At 33.4% G+C, this 17043-nt stretch overlaps 1 long non-coding RNA gene across 1 annotated transcript; it reads right to left on the bottom strand.

Annotated features, from left to right (window-relative positions):
• Window positions 1–13095: 13095 nt before the first annotated feature.
• Window positions 13096–13944, bottom strand: LOC138884391 (uncharacterized). Its single transcript, XR_011404583.1, has 2 exons — window positions 13595–13944; window positions 13096–13475 (listed from the first exon to the last, which is right to left on the bottom strand). It is a non-coding gene; the product is annotated as an uncharacterized lncRNA (long non-coding RNA).
• Between the last annotated feature and the right edge of the window lie 3099 nt (window positions 13945–17043).

The following is a 17043-nucleotide window of genomic DNA, read 5'->3' as shown; positions in this document are numbered from 1 at the left end:
AAGTGGCAGAAAGCCACCAACGTCTCTCTATGTGCCGATGCAAGCCCGACACATCTGCCTGTACAAATATGAGATGACAGCACCACCCCAGCTGTAGATGGTTGTATCCTCGAACCGGCCAATATGATGCAGAAAATGGAGGCTCACTAGGTTCCCCGAAGTGTTCGGGAACAAGACCCCCCCCCCAAGTAGAAGGAGCAACAACAGCCTCGTATATCGTTGTACATCTACCTCCGCTGACTCTCAGTGATAGTATAGTGGATCTGCTCCAGGTGGTCTCTAATGGGGACCAACTGCATACGACTGGACCCAGACGTTATAGTCTCGTCCTCCGGCCTGAAACCCATGAGCATTTGCAGCATATCCCAATAAGACTGCCGCGAATAATATCTCATGGCCGCAGGCAGTAAAACTGGCAAGCCATCATCGGACAGGCCATATAAAATCTCAGCGTCCTGGAGTGTGATGGTGGCCTCGCTGATGGGCAGATGGAAAGTGTGCGTTTCCGGTCGCCACCGCTCAATCAAGTCCGTGATCAAAGCCCAGTCGAGCTGTATCCGGCCAATCATAATAATCCTATATAATCCTATCTCCTCCAGGTAATGGACCACGCGGGGATGTAGGACTCTATGACTCAAAAAGTCTCACAATAGATCCACTTTCCTGGCCCAGAAAGTCTGTGTAAGCAACTGTCCGTCCCATATATACTCGGATCTATGTTGGGGCTGTAGGGCTAATAGATCCAATGTCCGAGGGCCGGGATGTATAGTCGCGTCCATGTCGTCAACTGTAAATTAAAACAACATTAATTGTATTTTATTCTGTATATTAAATATTAATTTTTTGAGATACACAATTTTTAGCGTTATACAAAAATTATACCTTGGGTTCCAGGCTCGATATTTGAGTCCTTGTAGCACCAAACTATCATTAATAATTATGTGTTTGTTTTATAATTTAAATTCATATTTTTTAATAACTTAATTGTACAAATTATATATATATATAATTATATATATACCTATGGGTTCGGGGCTCGATATTTTGAGGCTCAGTGGCACCAAACTATCATTAATAATTATGTGTTTGTTTTATAATTTAAATTCATATTTTTAATAACTTAATTGTACAAATTATATATATATACATATATATATACATATGGGTTCCGGACTCGATATTTTGAGGCCTAGTGGCACCAAAGTAACATTAGTAATTATTTGTATTGATACAATTATTAACTTAATTGTACAAAGTTTTTTCAACTACCAGTATAAGATACTTAAACAAAAGAAATTCTATGCCAAAATACTACACATTACTATACTACAAGGCTCTAAATTTTACTACGCTAAAAGGGTCTACATTTTACTACGCTAAAAAGGTCTACATTTTACTACGCTAAAAAATAATCTAAACTAAACAAAAATAACAAATAAATTTAATTGCAAATAAAACACAAAACGACATGAAAACACATATATATAAATCAGGATATTAACAGACAAATTTATTTGACAAATTTATATTTTTTTTATAAAATACTAATATTAAATCCGGATAACTTTAACATACTAGTTTCAAAAAAAATAACACAAACCGAAATAGAACATATACAAATCAAATAATATGCATTATTATAAAAGTTTTAACTTAAAATAAGTCGAAATATCTCGATTTAGAATTTTCAGAAAGCAAATAGATTGAAATTTTGACTCCGGAAATGTGAATCAACAATAATACGAAGCTCTACTAAAATGTGGGACCTACGTTCTTCACCTTTTATGTGACGGGGGACCCAATTTTTATTTTTATTTTTATATAGTGGGGCAGCGGGTATGGGAGTGAGGGACCAAGAAGAAGAAGGTATAAAATATTGAGGAAGAAGAAGCAGAATCGTCGTCTTGAAGAAGACAGCTCGTTTTTTAAAAAAAGGGTATAGCGTTGGGTATTTGGGCGCTATACCTGTTACTGTCAGCTTTTTATATATAGCGCCCAAATACTGGACGCTATACATTAACGGCACAGTTAACGTTAATGTATAGTGCCCAGTATTTGGACGCTATATATAAAAATGTCATCTTTTTTTTTTTACACCTATTAAGGTGCTACTTGTCCAAAAGAACCACATTTTGGTTCCGAACTCACCTTTCGTGCCCTTCAAAAGGTTGGCCTCGTTGTCTCTTAAAGTACATGTTGGGAACACAAAAAAATATATAATTGAGGTTGTTGGAGTCTTTGTATATATCTTTATATACATGCATGTCAATCATTAACGAAGTTATGCTTATCTCACATGCTCCTTGCCCTTGCTCTCCACCTCTCGTATAATTTGAAGAAAAAGTTAGAAACCACCTCCTTTCATATAAAATGGCTACAATTCTCGAGCAATCTATAAAATTATTAGTATATATTAATAAATTAACAATATACACAAATGAATCATGTAAAAAGAATATTGTATAAAGAACTTAGTGTAGTCCCAACACAAATTTGTGTGTGTGAGCATTGGTGTAAGCAAGATCTATTGCAAGCAATTTCAAGAATTTATAAATAAACTACTGTAGTGACAAACAATGCCATTTTTTATATTTATACCGAATATTTTTATTTTTTTATCTATACATACATATTTAGTAAAACAACATTCGTGATCTGTGACACCGCATGGTGCAAGGTGTGTATATATATATATATATGTGTGTGTACAATTCGCATGCACATAAAAAAAATCATGAAAGGCACTTTCAAGCATTTGAAGGGATGCAAATCATGTTGACTCTGTATTATAAGAATCTTTAGAGAAATAACCGGTTGTTATACTTTTTTGGACCAATTCTATCTTCTCTGTGTAGTTTAATATTGTTAAGATTAAATGTGATGATTAACATGAAAAAATCTACTAATTGATAACGTAATGCAACATGCTTGTGACAAAAAAGCGTTCAAGAAAAAACAAATATATAGTATTTCGATTCTACTCATCATAATAGAATCTAAATGAAACATTTGAGTGTCCAAAAAAAATAAAAATATCCATGTATCGTGCTATTGTTCTGAATTATTATCCTTTATGTCATTAACCAAAAGACCCTGCTTTACCTTAAATGCACAAAAATTAGTACTAATATGTTTATCTATATGCATTATTTTATGTACAAGAACAACAGTATATATAATTTAATTTGTTTTGTTTCTTGCTAGAGATAACAATAGTATAATTTATGTGGCGCAGAATTATAAACGTAGCCGAGTAGGTGAAACAATATAATAATGACCAAGTTTCACTCAGCTGATTCGCATACATCATTGCGCAAAGGGGGGAATATTATTAAAAAATGTTGAATTATTACTTCATAAAATAGGAATTATGTCATTGCTTGTTTCAGATATGTATTACTATAATGCGGAAAAAAAATATCTGCCCAAAGATTATATATTGTAGATTTGTAGGCAAGAACAATGAATCATAATCCAAAGATTGATCCGCATCTTCTGTTATTGATGATTACACTAAGGATTAAAAAAAGAGAACTTGTTGAATAATAAATAATTAGATTAGCTCATAATGTGTGCAGATAATATAGCATCTAAGTAGTGCACAATTAATTTTCTAAGTACTATGATTATATACTAATAACATGTGTCTCATCGAATTAGATTGAAGACTGGTCAAATTAAATAGTAATTATTTTCATCATTGAAAGGCATATTTAATTTAGTTTAGCTCATAATGTGTGCAGATAATATATGTAGTATTTAAGTAGTGCACAATTAATTTTCTAATTACTATGATTATATACTAATAACATGTGTCTCATCGAATTAGATCGAAGACTGGTCACGAAAATATTTTCATCATTGAAATCCATATTTAATTTAGTGTAGCTCATAATGTGTGCAGATAATATAGCATCTTAAGTAGTATTTTATTCCGTCCTGCCCCATTTAAGTGATTTTATAACTTTTTCAACTGGGTCCAACATAAGTAATTTATAAAGAAACCACGAAAGTATTAGTTTTTTCCCCTAAGAATTACCCTTATATCTGATAAATAATAGAACAAATTTCTAAGAAGTCTTTAAGGAGAAATAAAGGATCTTTTAGTACAATAATTCACTTAATTAATGCTATTAAAACGTGACTTTTTAAGTGGGTGCAAAACCCTTGAAAAATCACTCTCTCCGATTCACATTAATTAATTTCTTGACCTTTTTTGTGCTCCATAAAAAATAATTTTCCTAAATATAAAAAAGAAACTAATTCTTATTTTCCACAGTTTCCCTTAGAGTAACGAGTCTTGGATTATAAAGGTTAATATAGTCAATTTTATTGTTAATTAATGTCAAAAAGGTAAATTTTTTAATGGATTAGTTACATCATATAGCAAAGGTTGATACCTTATTTATTTTAAATAAATACCCTTTTAAAAAATTATATTTCATAGTTACCTTTTGATTTTTTATAGCCAAATATTTATTTATGGTCACCTCCTACCCTTAAGCCATAAAATAAGTTTTGTATTGTTTTTCTCTCTCATATCCCCTCAAATTTTTCCTATCCCCTACCCCATATCTATTCTCCCTCTCTCTACTTCCCTATGTCTTCTCCTCCGCCGGACGCTGGAGCAATTGTCACCGTCATCGTCACTGGAGCAATTAGTCCTTTGGCTTCAAGATCTACTACCAAAATTTTCTTCCAGATGGATGAGTTAATCATAAATTTGATAGTTTTTGGACTTGTATCATGGACAACATTATTTTTATTAACAGGAAAATTATTTCCAACTCGTTCTTTTGATTTTTGCAACCGTTTGGTTTCAACAATTCATGCAATTCTAGCAGTAACAGTAGCTTCTATTTCCGTTCAAGATTGGAGTTGCCCAATTAGTCCTTTGGCTTCCAGATCTACTACCAAACAGATATTTTGTGTTGTATATTTCGGCGGTAATTATGTGCTAATCGTCGGCAATCGGAGGCAATGGTGACGGTGAGCAAAGACTGGATAATGATGTTGCTTCAACGAGGCGACATTAGGGTTGTTCTTGAACAAAGACGACGGAGTTGGGGGCTGAGCAACTTGAATTTTCTAATATATTTCAATGTATCTCGCTGTATTTCATTGTATTCATTATCTTTTTTTTCATTGTATTTCAATGTATATCGCTATATTCTGTGTATTTCATTGAATTCATTGTCCTTTTTTTATTGTATTTCAATGTATCCCGCTGTATTCTATGTATTTCATTGTATTCACTGTCTCGCTGTATTCCATGAATTTATTCATATATTTTTTTTAATTAATATAATTTATGTATTCAGATGTATTATATAATTTCTCTGAAGATTGATATGTTTTGGGGGTATTTTTCGGTTGAGAATCTTTTTTATAACTGGAAATATAAAATTTGTGCATTATAATTGGGTTTGTTGAGTTATATTAGGAGTCTATTATGTTAATTGATTCACTTTCCATTTAAAAACAGTGTAATCCCCTGTTTCACGCTGTGAATACAATCGAATACAATAATCTGTCCAGCTGTAGTTCTATGTTTCACGCCATGAATACAGTTGAATACACTCGAATACAAAAATCTGTCTAGTTGTAATCTCATGTTTCACGCCTAGAAATGATATTGTATTCATGAATACAGTAGCTTGAATACATCGAATACACTCTAAAAAATCTGAAAACATAGCTATAGGAAGTGATATAGTAAATGAAAGCTACAACTAGCTAATAACCACTAAAACATAGTGGTTTCTGGAAGTTATGTGTGGAAACAACCAAAAAAAATCATTTAAAGTAAACCTTAAGGAGTACTTAAATGGATCGGAGAGAGTAATAGATTTTCTAAGTAATATGATTATAGACTTAGAGATGGCAACTGGGACGGGGCGGAGCGGGGCAGGGCAAGCCTTAACCCACTAAAATTTTGACCCGCCCTGCCCCGTTTAGCCTTTTTCCAAATTTTTGACCCGCCCTGCCTTGTCCCGTTTAGATTTTCTTTCATTTTTTTCTCTTTATTTTCTCTTTACTTAAAATTGACGTGCCAGTAAAAGTATTTTATTGACATGAAATAGTTTATTTGTATCAATTGCATAAAATATAATTTTTATCAATATTATAGTATAGCTTATTAAAGAGTAAATCCCCTTAAATTAATGTTTCAGCCCAAGTAAATAGCTATCTGCTTAAGTCACTTTTGAAATTTTTGTTTCCTTACGTTACAATATTCTTTTTTAAGTTAGTGAACTAATTGGACTGTAAAATTGCACAACTAAGCATCACTTTCATTCATTATCTGTTATTTTAAAATACATTATTGTTATGAACAATAAAAGAAGAAGAATAGTATTGTAGAGAAAAGCAGAGAGAGAATTTTTATTGATATTGAGATGATTTACAATGGGGTAAGACCCCTCTATTTATAGGGCGGAAAATGACTTAGCCACAAAGTAAAACTCTCTACAAGATAGACATTCACTCGAAATAGAATTCTATTCATAACACTCCCCCTTGATTGTTTATTCAATAACTAATGTGCCTCGTTAAAACCTTAACTAAAATAAAACCCAATGTGAGAAAAAATTCTAGAAAAGGATAAAGAGTACACATATCTAACTATACGCCCTTCGGTTGCCTCATTAAAAACCTTGAAAGGAAAACCTAGTGGGACAAAACCTTGTAAGGAAAAAAAGAGTGCAACTCGCATTAAACTCCCCCTGATGAGAGCATCATTTCACATCCTTGAGCTTTCGCATCTCAATCTTGTGTATTAGCTTCTTGAAGGTTGACGTCGGTAGAGACTTGGTGAACAAATCAGCCATATTATCACTTGAATGAATCTGTTGCACAATGATATCATTATTCTTTTGAAGATCATGTGTGAAAAATAACTTTGGTGAAATGTGTTTTGCCCTATCTCCTTTTATGAATCCTCACTTCAATTGAGCTATGCATGTTGCATTGTCTTCATACAAAATCGTGGGTAGTTTGTCACATATCAAACCACATTTGTCTCGAATAAGATGTATTATAGACCTCAACCACACACACTCTCGACTTGCTTCATGAATAGCAATTATCTCAGCATGATTAGATGAAGTAGCCACAATTGATTGCTTAGTCGATCGCCAAGATATGGCAGTGCCTCCATAGGTAAACACATAACCTGTTTGAGATCGAGCCTTGTGTGGATCGGATAAATACCCAGCATCGGCATAACCAACAAGATCAGGACTACAATTATTGCTATAAAATAAACCCATATCGGTAGTCCCTTTTAGATACCGCAATATGTGTTTGATTCCATTTCAGTGTCTCCTTGTGGGAGCAGAGCTATATCTTGCTAAGACATTAACTGAAAAAGTTATGTCAGGTCTTGTAGTGTTAGCAAGATACATTAGTGCACCAATTGCACTAAGATATGGTACTTCAGGACCAAGTAGCTATTCATTCTCATCTTGAGGTCGGAATGGATCTTTATTCACATCAAGTGATCGAACAACCATCAGAGTACTTAATGGATGTGCTACATCCATATAAAACCGTTTCAATACCTTTTCTATGTAGGCAGATTGATGAACAAAAATTCCTTTTGCCAAATGTTCGATTTGCAAACCAAGACATAATTTTGTCTTTCCGAGATCTTTCATCTCGAATTCCTTTTTAAATAATCAATTGCCTTTTGGAGTTCTATAGGAGTTTCAATAAGATTTATGCCATCAACATATACGGCAAGTACAACAAATTCCGATGTTGTTTTCTTTATAAAAACACATGGGTAAATGGCATCATTTATATAGCATTCCTTTAATAAATACTCACTAAGACGATTATACCACATTCGTCCTGATTGCTTTAGACCATACAACGATCTTTGCAATTTGATTGAAAACATTTCCCGGGACTTTGAATTATTTGCTTTAGGCATTTTGAATCCCTCGGAATTTTTCATGTATATCTCATTATCAAGTGAGCCGTAAAGGTAGGCGGTAACCACATCCATTAAATGCATGTCAACCTTTTCATGGACAGCAAAACTAATGAGATAACGAAATATAATAGCATCCATAACGGGTGAATATGTCTCTTCATAATCGACACCGGGCCTTTGTGAAAATTCTTGTGCAACAAGGCGTGCCTTATATCTTTGTACCTTGTTTTTCTCATTTCTCTTGCGTAAAAAGACCCATTTATAACCAACAGGCTTAACACCATTAGGTTTTTGGACTACAGGCCCAAAAACTTCACGTTTTGCAAGTGAATTCAATTCTGATTGGATTGCTTCTTGCCATTTTGGCCAATCAAGTCTTTGTCAACATTCTCCAACAGATTGAGGTTCAAGATCCTTACTTTCTTGCATAATGCTAGATGCAACATTATATGCAAAGATATAATCCACCATTATATCCACTCGATTCAAATTTGTCTCAATATCGATTGGATTTATTGATAGTTCCTTATTTTCTTGAGTCTCGGGCTCAGTGGTTAACTCATGAATCTCAGAATTTATTAAATCGTGGATTTCTTCGTAAGATTCTTTCGTAGTGTCATTTTGATCATTTGTTTTCCTTTTTCTAGGATTTCGATCCTTAGAACCTAATGGTATACCACGTTTTAGGCGTGCATTTGACTCATTAGCTATGACACTAGAAGATTGTCCAATAGGGACATCAATACGGATTGGAACATTCTCTGCAGGGATATGTGATTTTGTTATCCTTTTCAAATTCATAAATGCATCTGCCATTTGATTTGTTATTCTCTGCAAATGGATAATCTTTTGCACCTTTTTTTCACAAATAAAGGCACGTGGAACAACATGAGATAATGATGGATTTTTCCACAAAATTTCCCATTTGGTTTCACCAACTTCTCCCCCTAATTTTGGGAAAAGTGTCACATCGAATCGACAGTCTGCAAATCGAGCAGTGAATAAATCCCCCGTTAATGTTTCAAGATAGCGAATAATGGAGGGCGATTCAAACCCAACATATATTCCTAACTTTCTTTGCGGGCCCATTTTGGTGCGATATGGCGGTGCTACAGGCACATATACTGCGCATCCAAAAATTCTTAAATGGGATATATTAGGTTCATGACCCAAACCTAATTGCAACAGGGAATATTTATGATAATTTGTCGGTCTGAGACGAACTAGCATTGTTGCATGCAAAATGGCGTGACCCCAAACAGAAGTGGGCAGCCTCGTTTTCATGAGTAACGGTCTTGCTATCAATTGCAGACGTTTAATTAAAGACTCTGCAAGACCATTTTGAGTGTGAACATAAGCTACAGGATGCTCCACTTTTATACCAATTGATAAGCAATAATCGTTAAATGTTTGGGATGAAAACTCGGCAGCATTATCAAGTCTAATAGACTTAATTGGATTATCGGGAAATTGTGCCCGTAATCGAATTATTTGTGCCATTAATTTTGCAAACGCGAGGTTGCGAGATGACAATAGGCACACATGAGACCATATAGAAGATGCGTCTATTAAGACCATAAAATATCTAAACGACCCACTAGGTGAGTGAATAGGTCCACAAATGTCCCCTTGTATACGTTCCAAAAACGCAGGGGACTCAATTCCCACCTTTGTTGGTGATGGTCTATTAATTAATTTGCCTTGATAACAAGAAGTGCAAGAAAATTCATTATTTAAAAGAATCTTTAAATTCTTTAATGAATGCCCATTTGAGTTTTCTATAATTCGTCTCATCATAATTGATTCGGGGTGTCCCAATCGATCATGCCAAAGTACAAAAGTATTGGAATCAGTAACCTTTTGGTTTACGGTAGAATGTGCCTCAATTGCACTAATTCTTGTCCAATACAGGCCACAAGATAAAGATTGGAACTTCTCAATAACCCTCTTTTGGCCAGAGACATTCTTGGTAATGATGAGATATTCAAGATTATTCTCATCTATTGTCTCAATATGATATCCATTTCGACGGATATCTTTAAAACTCAACAAGTTCCTCTTGGACTTGGAGGAGAACATTGCATTCTCTATGATAAGTATTGTTCCTTTAGGCAGAGTTATAGTAGCTCTTCCAGAGCCTCCAATTAATTTACTACTACCAGAAATTGTAGTAACATCTGTCTTACACATATTTAAATGAGAGAAATATTTCTTCTCTTTGAATATTATATGTGTCGTACATAAATCAATTAAACAAATATTTTTACAATTGAACTTTGATCCAAGTTTGTTTTGTGAGATATTCATATTTGCTTAATCTTCTCAAAGAGTTTCTTGAGACGGTAGAGTCTCGTGCTGATAACGTGTTATAAAATAATAAAAGAAGAAGAATAGTATTGCAGAGAAAAGCAGAGAGAATTCTTATTGATATTGAGATGATTTACAATGGGGTAAGATTCCTCTATTTATAGGGGAAAAATGACTTAGCCACAAAGTAAAACTCTCTACAAGATAGACATTCACTCTAAATAGAATTCTATTCATAACAATTATCAATTTATTAAATTTAATGCAATAATAACTGGATGCAGATATTCAAATTTTGAAAGTTAAAGCTAGTATTTCACTGTTAGGAGCAATTTAATTAGATGAATTTTCTTAACAATCTTCCTGGGAAATGGATCTCTTGTTTAAAGCTGAAGCTTCAAATTTCTAAAACAAGTTGTACACTGTTAAGCAATTTCAACAGCTCTACGTCTTGCCCTGCCCTAACCCATTAATTTTTTTCAAAAATTGTTTTTTGCCCTACCCTGCCCCGCCCCGCCCCGCCCCGTCCTATTTAGATCTTTACCTACCCCTCTCCATTAAGAGTTTTCCCTGCCCGCCCCGCCTCAATTGCCATCCCTATATAGACTAGTAACATGTGTCTCATCGAATAAGAAGACAGGTCTGAATTATTTCCATCAATTGATAACCATATTTAATTTACTTAATTAATGTTCGGCTACTTAAATTGGGATTAGAATCTAACGCCCTTTATCTCAAATAGAAAAACATTCCCCTTTGTCTAAAGAGTTGAAAGTTTTTTCCATGCTGCAGAAATTCTAAGCTTTTCGTTTGATGACAACGGAGGAGGCAACATCAATAATAATAATAACAAAACATAACAACAATTATTATTGGAATTTCTTCTTCATTTGCTATTTTTATTGATATCATTCCATATAAATAGATTACGAAATTCCTTGCCTTTTAAAAAGTTTTGTGTAATTGAGAAAGAGACGCCTTCTGATGCTTCCTTTTATTTTATTTTTCTTAATTCCAACAGTTTGGCAACTTTTTTTTAATTTGTTCAAGTAATCAAATGGGGACCTTGTAAGGACCATAATACCCATTGACACAATTATGAGCCATTATTTTGGACCCTTTGACATATTGGTAAGGGTAGGGCCGGTAGAGGTGGAGATCGGAAAGTTCACATCCAAATACAATTTTAATTTTCACGAGTATTTTTTTTTTTTACTTCAAGGCAAATATTCTCCAAATACCTATTTTCAAAAGATTTATTTTCTAGTTTATTATAACATAAGGAGTTCTGGATAATAAACTTGTGGATACAACTTTTGGGGATAATCTGTGAAACTATAGTTGCGTCAAATTTTGCTTGATTACCACTTTTTCGTTTTGGCTTGCATTCTTGGATATATTAATCTAATAATCTTAGTAAATATGATATTTCCTTGAGCTACAAGACTTAATGACCATTATTTAATTCTCATTTGAAAACGACAAATTCTGATTACTTTCAATGCTGTAGGTGCTGTCACTACTAATAATTGACGTGTATGCTAACAGATGCTAAGACCTCATGATGAGGTGATTTGTGAGTCTTCCCAAAATCATTTGGAACTTTAAAGTTAAATAATATAACAGCAATAAAACCAGTGTAATTGTTCGAAAAAAGTAATATATACACAAACCTTATTCTATCTTGTAGATGTAGGGAGACTATTTACGACAAGCCCCAATCTCAAAGGATAAGAACTTTAAAGTTAAATGCAATTGAAATCTGTGCTTAATTGTAGTAATAATTATATAAGTTTAATTTTTGTTAAATATTGTTTAAATCCCGGCTAATACATGTATTTTTAATTCATATTTTTGCCAGATAAGATAATATAATATATATTCCTGCATAAATTATGCGAGTTTTATTTATACCAAAAAAAGGAAGATCGAAACCAAACAACGTATTAGTGATTAGTCCGCATATTACACCAACCAAAAGAGCCCTTAGTTGTGAGTTTTAATAGTTATATAAATATTATGACATATTTAATATAATAAGTTTTAAAAATACTTATTTCTTTTTTACATTTCATACAAAGTTAACTATATCATTTAATTGACATGAAAGGAATACTTTGGCGCCTAGGTAATTGCAGAATTGCAAGCCATTAGTCTAATGACACGTCCACAGGAAAGAATAAGAAAAGCCAGCAAATTTTGCAGCCCTACGCCTTTTCTTATTTATTTAACAACTTTTCTTGTTTTTATTATATAGGAGGTAGGGAATAGAGAATGAGGAAGAAATTAAAGGTGGAAAATAAGTGGGCACGGACATAAGAATTGGGAAATTCCTAAATTAAGTGAAAAAAATTCAGGTTGAAAATGATATTTGAAAATTAGAGTTGTGTTTGGACATTAATACAGTTTGAAGCTGTTTTTAAATTATTGTGAGTGCTTTGATGTGAAAATTTTGAAAAACAGCTTTTTGGAGTGTTTTAAATTCCGAAATTCAGCTTCAAGTGAAAAATAGAAATTTTCATGGCCAAACGCTAATTCCGAAAAAAAGTGGAAAAAAAAATTGAAAAAAAGGAATCTTTTTTTATTGGCCAAACAGGCCCTTAAACTCTTTGATATTTCTTTCTCCGATCTCTTCCCTTTTTTTTCTCCTAATGACAACAATCATTTAAGTTTTACGGTTTAATCTTAAAACTTTTTGTATTGAGTTCATTATATCTTTAAAATTATGAATTCAAACATATTATTTGTTATAATTTTAATAAATTTTTAAATATAAATTTATGTTCTGATATCCAAACTATCGGGTATAAATCCAACGCTGGACCATTGCCTTGGCTCTGCACATATACTCTAAAAAATTGGGGGGCATTTGCATCTATACCCACTTTTTGGATCACGTTTTAACTTGTGTCCGCTTTACAAAAAAAAATTGAAAGTGTAGCAAAGACAATCACGCAAAACTTCAGCATTCTAGTAGACGGGACCGACAAACTTGTTTTAGCCTATTTACACCATGAGCGTAATCCTCCCCTTGTTCATAGGTATTTGTTTCTTTCACTTTTTCGATAGTTAAGAAGACGTACTGTTGGATATTTGTGGGTGCATTGTCTACAGCTCCTAACATCTTGTGAGACTTGAGAGGAAATGAGTCCACAACGGAATCTGGAGCTGGAAGCGAAAGCGTAGATAGCGAAAGTGTGAAAGATTGTCGATGAATCTCATCCAGGACCTACAAAAAAGAAACAAAGCCATTACTAAATATGTCAGGTCAAAGTTTTGCAGTCACATAAGAAGCCAAGTATGAGTTCTTCTTTCCTCTACAAAAGTTTGTCCCGTTTGTGAACCAACCTGTTTGATTTGGCCATGCTCTAAAAAAGAAAAAAAGAAAAAGAAAAAGGAAGTTGTGTTGTCTGGTATGTCAGGAATGGTGGTAGTATTAGAGAATTAACCATAGTGCCTTTCAGTTGTTAATAGAAGAAGAAGAAAATGAAGGAGGAGGAGAAGAAAGGGGCTGAAGTTATTTAAAAATTGGGTACAAATTAAAACTTTTAAAAAAATTAAGTATAGGTTAAATGGGGGCGTCAAATAGGGCGCCCCGTGAAAAATTGCCCATGGTAAATTTGATTATTTACTACAACAACCAGTGACTTAGCAGAATACTATTGTCTATAACCAATAAAGTAGCAGATGTCTTGAACAGTGCATAAGCAGTTACGCTCCTCTTTTTCTGCTTGTTTGGCCTAGCTTCAAATGGTCCCCTATTTTTAATACCTTTTGTATTTTTAACTCTTTCAGAAAAATTTACGGCAAAATACAAAATTAGTCGGGTCCGCCGACACCAATTACACCAAATAATTAAAAAATATATATAATATATTATGTATACAAAAAATTATATATTTTATTGGTTATTATTTTTTGGAGGAACTAAAACATATATTTCTCAAAACTTTTTACATGAAGAACTAATCCAAATAATCGCTCACCTAATCTTTCAAACTAAAAATAGCCGGCGAATATATAATATATATATATAGTTCATGTATAATATATGTATAATTATATACAATCAATGTGTAATATATGTATATCGGTTGAAAAAAGTAAACATTAAATCTAGTCGGTTATTTGCGTAACAAACTCAAGGCACCAATCTGAGGGTCCACAAGATCAATGAACAGAGCCAGCCCACTTCATAGGCCCATATTGTAGGGCCCACTCTCCATTTCCGTATAAATGCGTGTCAAGTTTGTGTTTCTTGAACAAAAAAATCATTTTCATCTTCTTCACTGCCCCCATTGCCTTTCTTTCATGTGTTGAATTGAAAGGCATTCGTCTATCTACACTCTTATTTTATGAAAAATAATTTTTTTTAACTAACTACATTAAAGGACTGATGTTTGCGAACGAAGTTTCCAGGCATTGAAGGACAGATTAACTTCAGCACCGGTTCTAACGCTCCTAAAAGGGACCGATGGTTATGTTATCTATTGTGACGCTTCGGGTGTTGAATTGGGTTATGTATTGACGCAACGTGGTAAGGTTGTAGCTTATTCTTCTAGACAACTAAGAAAGCACGAGAAGAATTACCCGACCCACGATTTAGAGTTAGCCGTAGTGATTCATGCACTAAAGATATGGAGGCACTACTTGTATGGCATCATGTTAATATCCATATGGATCATAAGAGCATCCAATATATCTTCAAGCAAAAGGAATTAAATTTATGTCAAAGGAGATGGTTGGAGCTATTTAAAGACTATGATGTTGATATTTTATACTAGGGAAGGCGTACGTAGTAGCCGACGCTCTCAACCGTAGATCTATGGGTAGCCTGTCATATTTACAGCTAGAGAATAGTGGAATAGCCCATGAGATTCATCAGCTATCTAATCTTGGAGTTCGGTTACTGGACTCAGGTGATATTGGATTTACTATTCAGGATACGGCAACATCCTCTTTAGTAACTGAAGTGCAGGAACACCAGTACGAGGATCCTGTGTTAGTTTATTATAAGGACACAACCCCTCAAAAGGAGAAACACCATTTGAGATTACAGAATATGGGGTCCTCAGACATCGAGGACGATTATGTGTCCCTAATGTTGCAGGGTTGCGTTAGCAGGTTATGGGAGAAACTCACTATTCTCGTCATTCTATCCATCCAGGAGCAACTAAGATGTATCATGATATTAGGTAAGTATATTGGTGGGACGGAATGAAAAGGATATAGCGAAGTTTTTTGCTCAATGCCCTAACTGTCAGCAGGTTAAGATTGAGCATCAAAAACTCGGTGGATTATTACAGGCTATAGAGATTCCGATTTGAAAGTGGGAAATAATCAATATGGATTTCATTGTAGGTTTAACTCGTACACAACGTAAGTTCAATTCTATATGGGTTATTGTTGATAGACTTACAAAATCAACCCATTTTCTGTCTGTTATGACTACATATTCCGCAGAGGATTCTGCAAGGCTTTACATTAAGGAGATAGTATGAATTCATAGTGTCCCTATATCTATTATCTCGGATAGAGGAGCTCAGTTTACAGCTAACTTCTAGAGGTCTTTCCATAAAGGATTGGGGACTCAGAAACTAATGTCTTCGAAATATGATTACGACAAAAATTGCATACATGAACTTAATATGCATAACTAGTATTTATCATAGCAAATTTGATATATGAAATTACCTTGATTTCTTTTATACAACAATTCTTTACCCTAGTGAAGCATAGCAATATATGAAACTCGGTTTTATATCGGGCTTCCTACGACCCTACCGACGATAAAATTTACTCATATCGAGTATTTACACCAAATTATATAAACTTACCATGATTAGGTGATTCATATATTAATTAACTATGGTTAAATAAGAAAGTGGATGTGCAAACACATATCATGCATTTATTTGTTTATATGGTGCAAATAAGTTTCTATGGAAATGAAGATATGAATGGAATGTGATCAATAGCGAAACCAGAATTTTTACCAAGAGATATCAAAATATAAAAAACTAAATACGCCAAAAAGTTACGGGAAGTCAAAGTATAGTAAATATACATAAAACAAAAAAAATTTACCTAACAATACAATTCAACGTTCCACACTACAACATAAAGTATCTATAGCTACGAAATACATTGTAGCTAAATATAAAAATTTATGTGGCTAAACACTTTAGCCACAATATTTTTTTCCGTAGCATTCGTAGCAAAATGTAGCGTAGCTAAAAGTTAGCTACAAACTTTACATGTTCCGAGGCTAAGGACTAATACTTATTGTCACGAATTCTTTTTATGTTGTAGCTGTGATAGTAAAAATTTCTTGCCACAAAAAATATACTTGTAGCAAGTGATTTTATTCTTTTGCCACGACAAATAAAATTTGTTGCTATTTTCATATTGTAGCTACAAGATTTTGTGTTGTAGCAAAAGATTTAATTTATTTGCCACGCAAGCTCAACTTTTGTGGCTAAATTTATAATTTATTCTCGTGGCAATAGTAATTGTGTTTAGCTATGAGTTCAAAAGTCCATAGCAATACATTAAAGTATTTGCCACAATAATTTTTATATTGTAGCTAAGAATTCATACTTTTAGCTATAAATTCCATAATTTCGTAGCAATAAACTGAAAAGTTTGCCACGATCAGCTTTAGCCACAAGAATTTATATATTGTAGCTAACAATCCATATTTTAGCTCAAATATATAAATTTTTAGCAAAATATATTCAATTGTTTTTAATAAATGATATACATTAGTAAGAATACATAATTAAAGGTCAACAGTA

The sequence above is a fragment of the Nicotiana sylvestris genome, chromosome 12 (assembly GCF_000393655.2).
Source record: "Nicotiana sylvestris chromosome 12, ASM39365v2, whole genome shotgun sequence".
NCBI classification, from domain to species: Eukaryota; Viridiplantae; Streptophyta; class Magnoliopsida; order Solanales; family Solanaceae; genus Nicotiana; species Nicotiana sylvestris.
This window is presented reverse-complemented; position numbering and strand designations above follow the sequence as displayed.